Source organism: Triticum aestivum, chromosome 6A, assembly GCF_018294505.1.
Source record: "Triticum aestivum cultivar Chinese Spring chromosome 6A, IWGSC CS RefSeq v2.1, whole genome shotgun sequence".
Classification (NCBI taxonomy): Eukaryota; Viridiplantae; Streptophyta; class Magnoliopsida; order Poales; family Poaceae; genus Triticum; species Triticum aestivum.
This window is the reverse complement of record NC_057809.1, coordinates 232531966-232541302: the sequence shown is the minus strand read 5'-3', so window position 1 is coordinate 232541302 and position 9337 is coordinate 232531966. Positions and strand designations below refer to the sequence as shown.

The 9337-nt window shown below is 44.0% G+C and overlaps 1 long non-coding RNA gene across 4 annotated transcripts; it reads right to left on the bottom strand.

Annotated features, from left to right (window-relative positions):
• Positions 1-5787: 5787 nt before the first annotated feature.
• Positions 5788-9012, bottom strand: LOC123127359 (uncharacterized). Of its 4 annotated transcripts, none has more exons than XR_006462341.1 (3): positions 8802-9012; positions 8355-8641; positions 5788-6027 (listed from the first exon to the last, which is right to left on the bottom strand). It is a non-coding gene; the product is annotated as an uncharacterized lncRNA (long non-coding RNA). The 4 variants fall into 4 exon arrangements; XR_006462342.1 differs by having other exon boundaries at positions 8855-8995; XR_006462344.1 differs by having other exon boundaries at positions 5796-6021.
• Between the last annotated feature and the right edge of the window lie 325 nt (positions 9013-9337).

Here is a 9337-nt window from a genome sequence, read left to right as displayed (position 1 = left end):
GGACCCTACGGGTTCGAGAACAATGTAGACATGACCGAGACACGTCCCCGGTCAATAACCAATAGCGGAACCTGGATGCTCATATTGGCTCCCACATATTCTACGAAGATCTTTATCGGTCAGACCGCATAACAACATACGTTGTTCCCTTTGTCATTGGTATGTTACTTGCCCGAGATTCGATCGTCGGTATCTCAATACCTAGTTCGATCTCGTTACCGGCAAGTCTCTTTACTCATCCCGTAATACATCATCCTGCAACTAACTCATTAGTTGCAATGCTTGCAAGGCTTAAGTGATGTGCATTACCGAGAGGGCCCAGAGATACCTCTCTGACAATCAGAGTGACAAATCCTAATCTCGAAATACGCCAACCCAACAAGTACCTTCGGAGACACCTGTAGAGCATCTTTATAATCACCCAGTTACCTTGTGACGTTTGGTGGCACACAAAGTGTTCCTCCGGTAAACGGGAGATGCATAATCTCATAGTTATAGGAACATGTATAAGTCATGAAGAAAGCAATAGTAACAAACTAAACGATCAAGTGCTATGCTAACGGAATGGGTCAAGTCAATCACATCATTCTCCTAATGATGTGATCCCGTTAATCAAATGACAACTCATGTCTATGGTTAGGAAACATAACCATCTTTGATCAACGAGCTAGTCAAGTAGAGGCATACTAGTGACACTCTGTTTGTCTATGTATTCACACATGTATTATGTTTCCGGTTAATACAATTCTAGCATGAATAATAAACATTTATCATGATATAAGGAAATAATAATAGCTTTATTATTGCCTCTAGGGCATATTTCCTTCAATTAAATGGCTAGAAAATCACTTAAATGTCTTAAAAGGTCAATTGGCCCCTGAAATTTTCCAAAATTTGACATGACAGTTGTATTAGTACTACAAAATTTCTCGTACATTTAAAACACCATCCGTTGCTACTGTACTCCAAATTCGTCTTTCACAGCTAATAAAAAATATCTACAACATCACACACAGTTGTTTTTGAGGAACCGTTTGTGATGAAAATATCTGGGTTTATTTAAGTCTCCCTCCTTAAGCTTCGCCGGGTGGTCTGCTCCAGTGCCGGCAACCCCCGAATCCATGAATCCCGACCCCCATTCCTGCACCCCCTTCTTGCAAAGATGACGCCGTGGAAATGCTTCGTGAAGGCCCGTATGATGCACGCGCCCCCCGAGCGCTGCCGCCTGCACCGAGAGCACGGCCGCCTACACCGAGAGTGCCGCCGCATCCGCATTGAGCGCAGCCGCTTCCGCTGAGAGGGCGTCCGCAGTAGCCGACAGGGCAGCTGCAGCAGCCGAGATAGCTGCAGTAGCTGCTGCGACGATGACTGCAAACGCCGAGAGCGCTCGAGCTACCATCCGTGCCGCTGATGTCGCCCTGGCCCAGGTCGAGGCCATCCACGCCAAGATCGAGGATGCACACGCCGAGATATTCCAGGCCACCTCGGACTCCAGCATGCAACCGACGTCTGAAAAGGCGGTGGTGGCCATGGAGCACCTGCTTCCTCATGAGGTCGCCGAGCGGGAGCTAGAGATGTAGGATGCGGCGGAGATCAAGGAGCGCCGGGAGGAGGAGTTGCGCGTGGCCGAGGTCGAGGTAGAGAAGCGTCTGTCCATCAAGGAATTGGCGGTGGAGTACAAACGCAAGCTCTAGCACAACCACTACTACGAGTACTACAACCTTGAGGGCGGCGTCGAGGACGAGGATGCGGTCGACTTCAGCAGGGGGCATGGAGTCCACCAACGGCGGCATGTCGCCAGGACAAGTCATCGACGTCTCATCTCACACCGGCAATGCATAGGCCGGTGCGGCGGCGGATTTGTTAAAATTATGCGTACTTAGGCTTTGCTTTTAATGCTGGTCTTTTGTTTAGCAATGTTTAGGTCAACTGACTCTGTTTAATTACTAAAATTACTCGATTCTGTAAGTGTGGTCTGTCTGCTGTACGCTCTTTTGTGTGCCCAAATTAGCAAGCGATGTTAAATTATACAATGACGTACCGGGGAAATTTCCACCAAAATTTGAATTATCAAACTCATCCCATGCGTGTAAAGCAGAAGAATCATTTGCGATGCACACAATCGTTCAAAGTGAATGGTCCGGCGGCACCGTGCACAAAGTTTCCCTCCACATTTCCAAAATTTTGGCCTACCGCCAAAATATCTACCCCGCCCCATTCCCCCTTCCCCACCCCCTTTTCTTCCCGACCACAAGTCACATTTCCCCTGTTTCCTCCTTCCTTCCTTCCTTGCTAAGCTATAGCCGCTTCCTCGGTCTCGCTGTCTCGCATCCTACCACCGGGGTCGCCATGGTCTTCTTCAAAGACATCTCCAGCGGGTATGCCTTTCTTCTCTCTGTCGGGCTATGACTTGGAATGAAGGATTTTTTACTTGGCGGTCAATTTGAGTCATTTCTTCCTCTTGTAGCTCCCTAAGACCATCAGTGGCAACGAATGGAGCGGGGTGGCTGAAGATCTATCTGCTCGTTGTCACCATCAATCTCCATTCGTGAAGCTAGTTGCGTTTGATTCTGTGGACAGTGGGAGGAAGTTTCTGGCATGTGCATAGAAGGTTAGACACTCTTTCGTTGTTACAAATCATTTGTTAGATGTGATTCAGACACTGTCACGGTCCCAACCCATTCATACCACACCTTCAACCAAACGCATTCTAAGATAGTGTCACAGTTTGTACCTAGTATCTTAAACTGTTGCCATCTCATTAGCGGTGCCATTAGAAAATTATTGGGCACCGCTTTAGCAGTTTGTGCAGCCAATTTTGGTCCACACATCCGAGCAGCCAAGTAGTAAAATACTAAATCTTTATGGCACAAAGTAACTGGGCATCGGAGCAACTACATGCTCCGGAGTCTGGGTCCCTGATTTTTTTCCGCTGCATCGACTCACCAGTGCAGGGCACCGGTGCGAGATGTAGCAACATTTGTCTTTACCCCAGTTTTGGCATACATAGTGGACGGCCTTTGTGCCATTGGTTCTATGTTACTAAATTTGTGCATGTACACACGTGTTAATATCAATTTGCTATCATCCAAACACTATCGCTATGCTGTTGCAGTTATATTTACCTTCCTCATAAAATGTTCAATTTTTTTATTTATTGTACATGAGTAAGAACTTGTAGCGTCGTTGCAGTTAATTATAGCTTCTGATGTTCCAGAATTTGGTTATTGTCTCAGTACCAGTTATTTCATTTGCACATTGATCTTTTTGAGAAGATATGTCATAATTAACATGTTTCTTCAGTTTTTCAAAATAAGCATTGGTGATTTTCTATGTTGCTATAAACCCATTTCCCCTACAATTGTTACTGATCTAGTTTTAAATATTATAGGATGAATGGAAGTGCTCTTACTTGGAGTGGGTTGATCAAGAGTGGCCACAGTCTTTGAAGATGTGCCTAGCGAAGCTCTGGAGCATGTATGAGGAAGAGAACACATGTAGGATTAGAGAAAGTGTTGTCAACAATGAAGCATATTTCAAGATGGGGGATAAAAATTTGAGGGTGTAGAATGAGCTCAGATTTTTTAAATCAGACTTTGCTAAGATGGTGTTGGCGAAGGAGGAGGTGCTTTCCTAGTTGGCCCGTGCAAAACGGGTTCTTACTGAACTGAAAGCAGAGGTGGATAAGATGAGCCTAGATGATCTCGATTAGGGAAATGAATATATTGTTCTTATGAAGTTGAACTAGCTATATGTTGTATTGTGCTGTTTTCATGTAGCTACCATACTGTGATGTTATAATATATTTATGTGCCTGATATGAAATTGGCAAACAGCTATTCGATATGAAATGTGAATTTGCGTAATACTGGAATTATTAATTGTAAACTAATAAACCTGCTAAATGTGTCATGGACTTTTGCAAACGGTTCTAGCAGAAAAAGCGCTTGCAATGGATAGCCCAATGCCAAACAGTTTTGTTCATCAAATCGTGTGTGATATAGTTGATAAAAGCAAATAGTTAACCATGGCAAACCGTGCGTGATAGTTACACCTTTCACACACGAGCCTACACATAAAACTGTGTGGGATGTACGTCCGAATGGAAACGTGTTCCCTGGATTGATTGTGTGGGATGTACATAAGAATGGAAACATATTCCTTGGATTGACTATGTGTGATATACATACAAACGGAAATGTTTTTCTAGGATTCACCATGTGGGATGTACATACCTACGGAAATGATTTTCTCGGATTACCGTGTGGGATGTACATACCTACGAAAATGATTGGGTTTCGATGCCTCGCCCGATCGCACATGGCCCCAGCCTGGGTCCCAGGAGGGCCTATCCCTGACAATTTATGGGTCATGTGCGAAGGACACGCTACCGCACACACTCACTTGGCGATGGTTCCAAATGCCATCGCTGAAACGGGTTAAAAACCGTTTGTTTAGAACCGATGCGCACCAGTGCATGTTCCATCACAAAAGGGCGTCCAAAAGAGGTGAGATACAAATAAGGGTTAGAAATTCAAGCAAAGCACAAGAAACCAAGGAAAGTAACCGGCAATCCGTAAGTAGTTGTGGAGATTCTAACTTTGATGTTAGTGACAATTTTGCAACACAGATGATGATGGGTTAGAAATTTGAGCATAACTGGTGGTGGATTATAGAAAATGAAGAAAAATGGTAGAGAGTTTGTGCATGCTTTACCACATATTTCATATTGCATCTTATTGTGTGAGCATGTTGATTGCACATTTTTCTCATTCGAGGACATCCATTTGTTCCTTTGATTATTTAGTCTTTTTCTCTTGCCAAATGGATGGACAAGAATGCCTAAAAACTTCATCTAGCTATCTATGTGTTTCTCATCTCAAACTCTATTCATGCTACATCACAAAGTTTGATCAAGTCAAATTCGAACCCTCTAGGTGAGGAGCACTCGGAGTCACCGATTCATCAGACTTAAACTTTAAAAACCTCTCTGTGTATTTCGGTCTGACCGATTCATTCCTTTCGGTCATAGCGAGTTCATTGAGTTGATCTAGGTTTTCAATCTTGGTGCAACTGATTTGAACAATTCAGTCACACCGAGTTGCAGTAACCGCTTGCGATATTGCATCTCGGTGCCACCGAGTCGTTCCACTCGGTCACACCAATAGGGTCAGGATATATATACCCATGGGCCAAATTTTGGAAATTCCTCCGAAATCTTTCGCCCGCGCGTGTCCTGCTCTGCTGACTCAGGTCTCCGGATTGTCTCCTCATTGCAAGTGACCTCCCGCCGCTGGTCTCCACCACCGTCAACGGGAATCTTCACCGCCGTGTCGCTGTAGCGAGCTCATCGCCAAGTTAGGATATGAGTTCAATCCTTTGTGCAATCTTTACCTCGAATTCTTGGCACAAAATCAATGCCATGATTCTTACCACGTACGAGATCACTCTATCCAACAAAAACTTCCTTTATATTAGTTTTGATTCGAAAATTTAGGGTTAGGTTTCCGCCGAACTCATCTCGGACCGACCGAGTTGTAGAAATCGGTCTCACCGATTTGGCTTAGGCCATTTCACTTGTAACTTTTGGTCTGACCGAAAGTTGCAAATCGGTGTGGCCGAGTTCGATTCTCAGTGAAACCCTATAGCGCCCAAGATACGATTCTATCCCAATCATGTGATGAATTCATGATCGAGGCACAATCGTATTTCGAGCGCATAGCAAGGTGGATATCATTACAACATACCATGTACTGAATAGATGAGAATACAAGTTAAAGGCTTACACTCGCCACAAGCTACAACATGAATACAACAGTTCATCAATACATAACAATAATCATACAAAAGAGCAGGATCCGACTACGGATGAAAACAAACGAAAAGAAGAATGACATCCACCCTGCTAATCCCAGGCTCCCCGACCCGAAACCTATCCCTTGATCGAAGAAGAAGAAGCAGAAGAAGAACTCCAAGACAAGCAAGCATCGCTCTCACGTCAAAGCATCGCTTTGCCTGTACCTGCAACTCTTGTTGTAGTAATATGTGAGCCACGAGGACTCAGCAATCCCATTACCATGGATATCAATACTAGCAAAGCTTAATGGGTATGGAATGGATAAGTGGTGAGGTTGTAGCAAGCGGCTAAGCATTGTATGGTGGCTAACTTACAAATACAAGAGTAAGATGAAAAGCTACGTAAACGGTCGCAAACTAGTAATGATCAATAAGTGATCCTGAACTACTTACGTTCAAACATAACCCAACCGTGTTCTCTTCTCGAACACACCCGAAAAGAGACAGTCACAGTTACGCATGTGGTAGGTGTATTTTAATTGAGTTTAGTTCAAGTCCTATATAACCGGATATTAACAAATTCCCATCTACCAAATAACCGCGGGCCCGACTCTTGAAAGTTTAAACTATGCATGGGTGTCCCAACTTAGCCCATGATAAGCTCTCATGATCCGCGGAGACAATCAGCTCTCATGATCCGCGGAGACAATCCTCCATCTCGGGACACCCCGAGTAACCTCGGAACCCCGGTGCACAAGCTCTTCGAAGAAAGGAAAACTATCCCAAGGAGATCTCCCGGTGAGTCAGATCCGTGTCTAGAGCCGCGCGCTCTCTATCTATGGACTCATCCGTCTATGCATAGTGGACGATAGCCAAAACACCTCGAGTTGCCCCGAGGCGGCACCGCCGACTGCTAGGTTGGTGGACCAGCACTCATGAGGAGCACTGGCTCGGGGGTTGATTAAGAGACCTCGGGTGCTAACCGGCCCCTATGCAAGTTTTAGTTGTTATTAGGCAAATGGTAAAACCAATGTTGGATCTCCTCAGGATAGCGTTACTTTAAACAAAGAAACAAGGGGGCCCATAAACCCCGACCGTGTTAGGAACACAAAATTCAAGGAACACTAGATCATCGAAGGCACGCGTTGCCGCGCCCGTCTATTTTTTGAATAGAATGGTAGGTACTTTTATAAGTATACTAAGAGATATGATAGGAAGTAATTTTCGAAGAAACATAAAGATACATGATATGATAGAAGTCATTTTCAAAGAAACATAAAGATACATGATAAAATTTGTAGTAATACTATGAAGAGTAAAGAAGTTGTGTATGTAATGTAGTGCCATTGCTCAATCTAAGTTGTGATGCATAAAAATGATGGGCGTAATGGTCAATTATATTTGCTGGAGAAGATTGGATCTTGGAAACCCATAGATGTGAAGAAAACGATCTATGGAACACACCATGATTGTTTGGTACAAGCTTTAGTGAATACCAGAGTAAAAATATGTTACCAATGTTCTAATGTTGTGCAAACGGAGAGTTCTGTACATAGAATATATGGGTGAGTGCCACCCAGATTACATGGAACGTGCTCATTTCCGAATGATCTTTTTGCATCATGCATGGAATTATATTTGATAAAATATCAATATCACAAGCCAAACTGAAACTACGCGTATCTGCAAGCATGCAACAATACAACTTTGGTGAAGCTACAGTAAAGGATGAGAACCACTCATCAATAATCTGGACACGATTAACCACCTTGCCTAACAGCAATGCTTCGACCATACTTGAGATATGAGCCTTGCATACTTGTAAAGAGAGCAGGAGGAAATTTAGATAATCGATCGCATTAAAAACTACCTTAATGCAGGATTGCATACTTGTAAACCTAACATATCCTAAAATTGGATTTGAGAATTTTTTTTTCATTCCATGAGTTTTAAAATGAGCAAATAGAACATCATCCAGAAGAATTGATATGATGAAAAAAGGTTAGTCCTAAAAAGCATGGTGCATCTGTGCAGCAACATAGAACTACCGGGTGGCTCCAAATCAAAACAGAGCCAAGACAGTTATTAAAAACCCAGAAGAAGCTAAGGTTTTACCACGAATTACATATCAGGCTAAGAGTTTAGTTAAGTCTGTTCCAGTCAGGACTGTTCTAACATAAGTTCTGAAGTCTGTTCTCACTATTGTCAGGTGCATGGAACGATTTCTCATTGAGGAACACAAACGCCCGAAGCATCCAGCACAAGTTTCGGAAGATACAGCCGTGTATCAAAACATAGCAATATAATCAAGGATCCTTATTTTCAAATTGTAACGGCATTCAGAGGCCGCGAAGATAAGGTAAGCCGAGGTTACTACACTACATCGAGCTGACTCCCTGGGAAATCCATATCTCTAGCACCATATCTTGTTGCCGTACTCTCCTCGACCAATCAATCCATGTTAAACCATATAAACAAGAAATTAAGTTGCAAAATACAAACACTCGAAAAGGGGGAACAAAGCATGGAGGAGGAGCAAAGATGGAAATTTGGAGTACCCTTTGTATTATTGTCCAGTGAAGAAGGGGCGTAGGGGCGTGAAAATCCACCGCATGTAAGTGTCAACGCCAAGGAAGTGTCGAGCGAGGCCATTACCGATAGAACCAACAAAAATTGACCCCGGCCTTGCTTCGCCCTGCATCAATCAGTCAGGCCCGCCTTGATTCGCCCTGCATCAATCAGTCAAGCCTGACTTGAATGGATCAGATTGAAGATCGGCGGCTCGATGAGTACCAACCTCCAAGATTTGCCCAAATCAGTTGACTGGAACCTTGATGAACACAACCTGTACAAAATTGAGATCCGAAAGACATTAGCACCTGAAATCCCATCTCCAAACCTAGCAATCTTTTGCGGTGGCCGAGATATTGAGTGGCACTGTTGATAGGATTAAGGAAAACGGGTCAAAAAATACGATGAACGAGAGCGGTTGCGGTGATATCTACCAAAGGGACCGGGAGCAGTAGGGCTGGTGGCAGCAACCCAAAGCATCACTCACCGTCATCGCCGGTGCGGCGATTAGGCCTAGGGCACGAAGTGGAGCGGGGATGCAGAGAGATCGCGTGGATGAATTGGTCACACAGGAAAGACTCGAGGCCCAACTAATAGCAGATCAGGAATTTTGTCACGGGAGTAGCAGCCCAGCCTGTGTATCACGATATTCGCGTAACAAAATCCTAGGCGGAATTAAGTGAAGATCCAACGCTCAGAAACGACCACAACTCCAGATCCAACGGTTGGGAACACTAATGACCTGAGAGGGCAGGAATAGTGCTCGGTTATAATGTATCTAAATAACACCGATATGACGGAAACTAAGGCGGCAAGAGTGAAATAAAACACCAGGCAAAAGGCTGAGCCTTCCACCCTTTACCAAGTATATAGATGCATTAATTAAATAAGAGATATTGTGATATTCCATGATATCCATGTCCCAACATGGAACAAACTTCAACTACACCTGCAACTAGCAACGCTATAA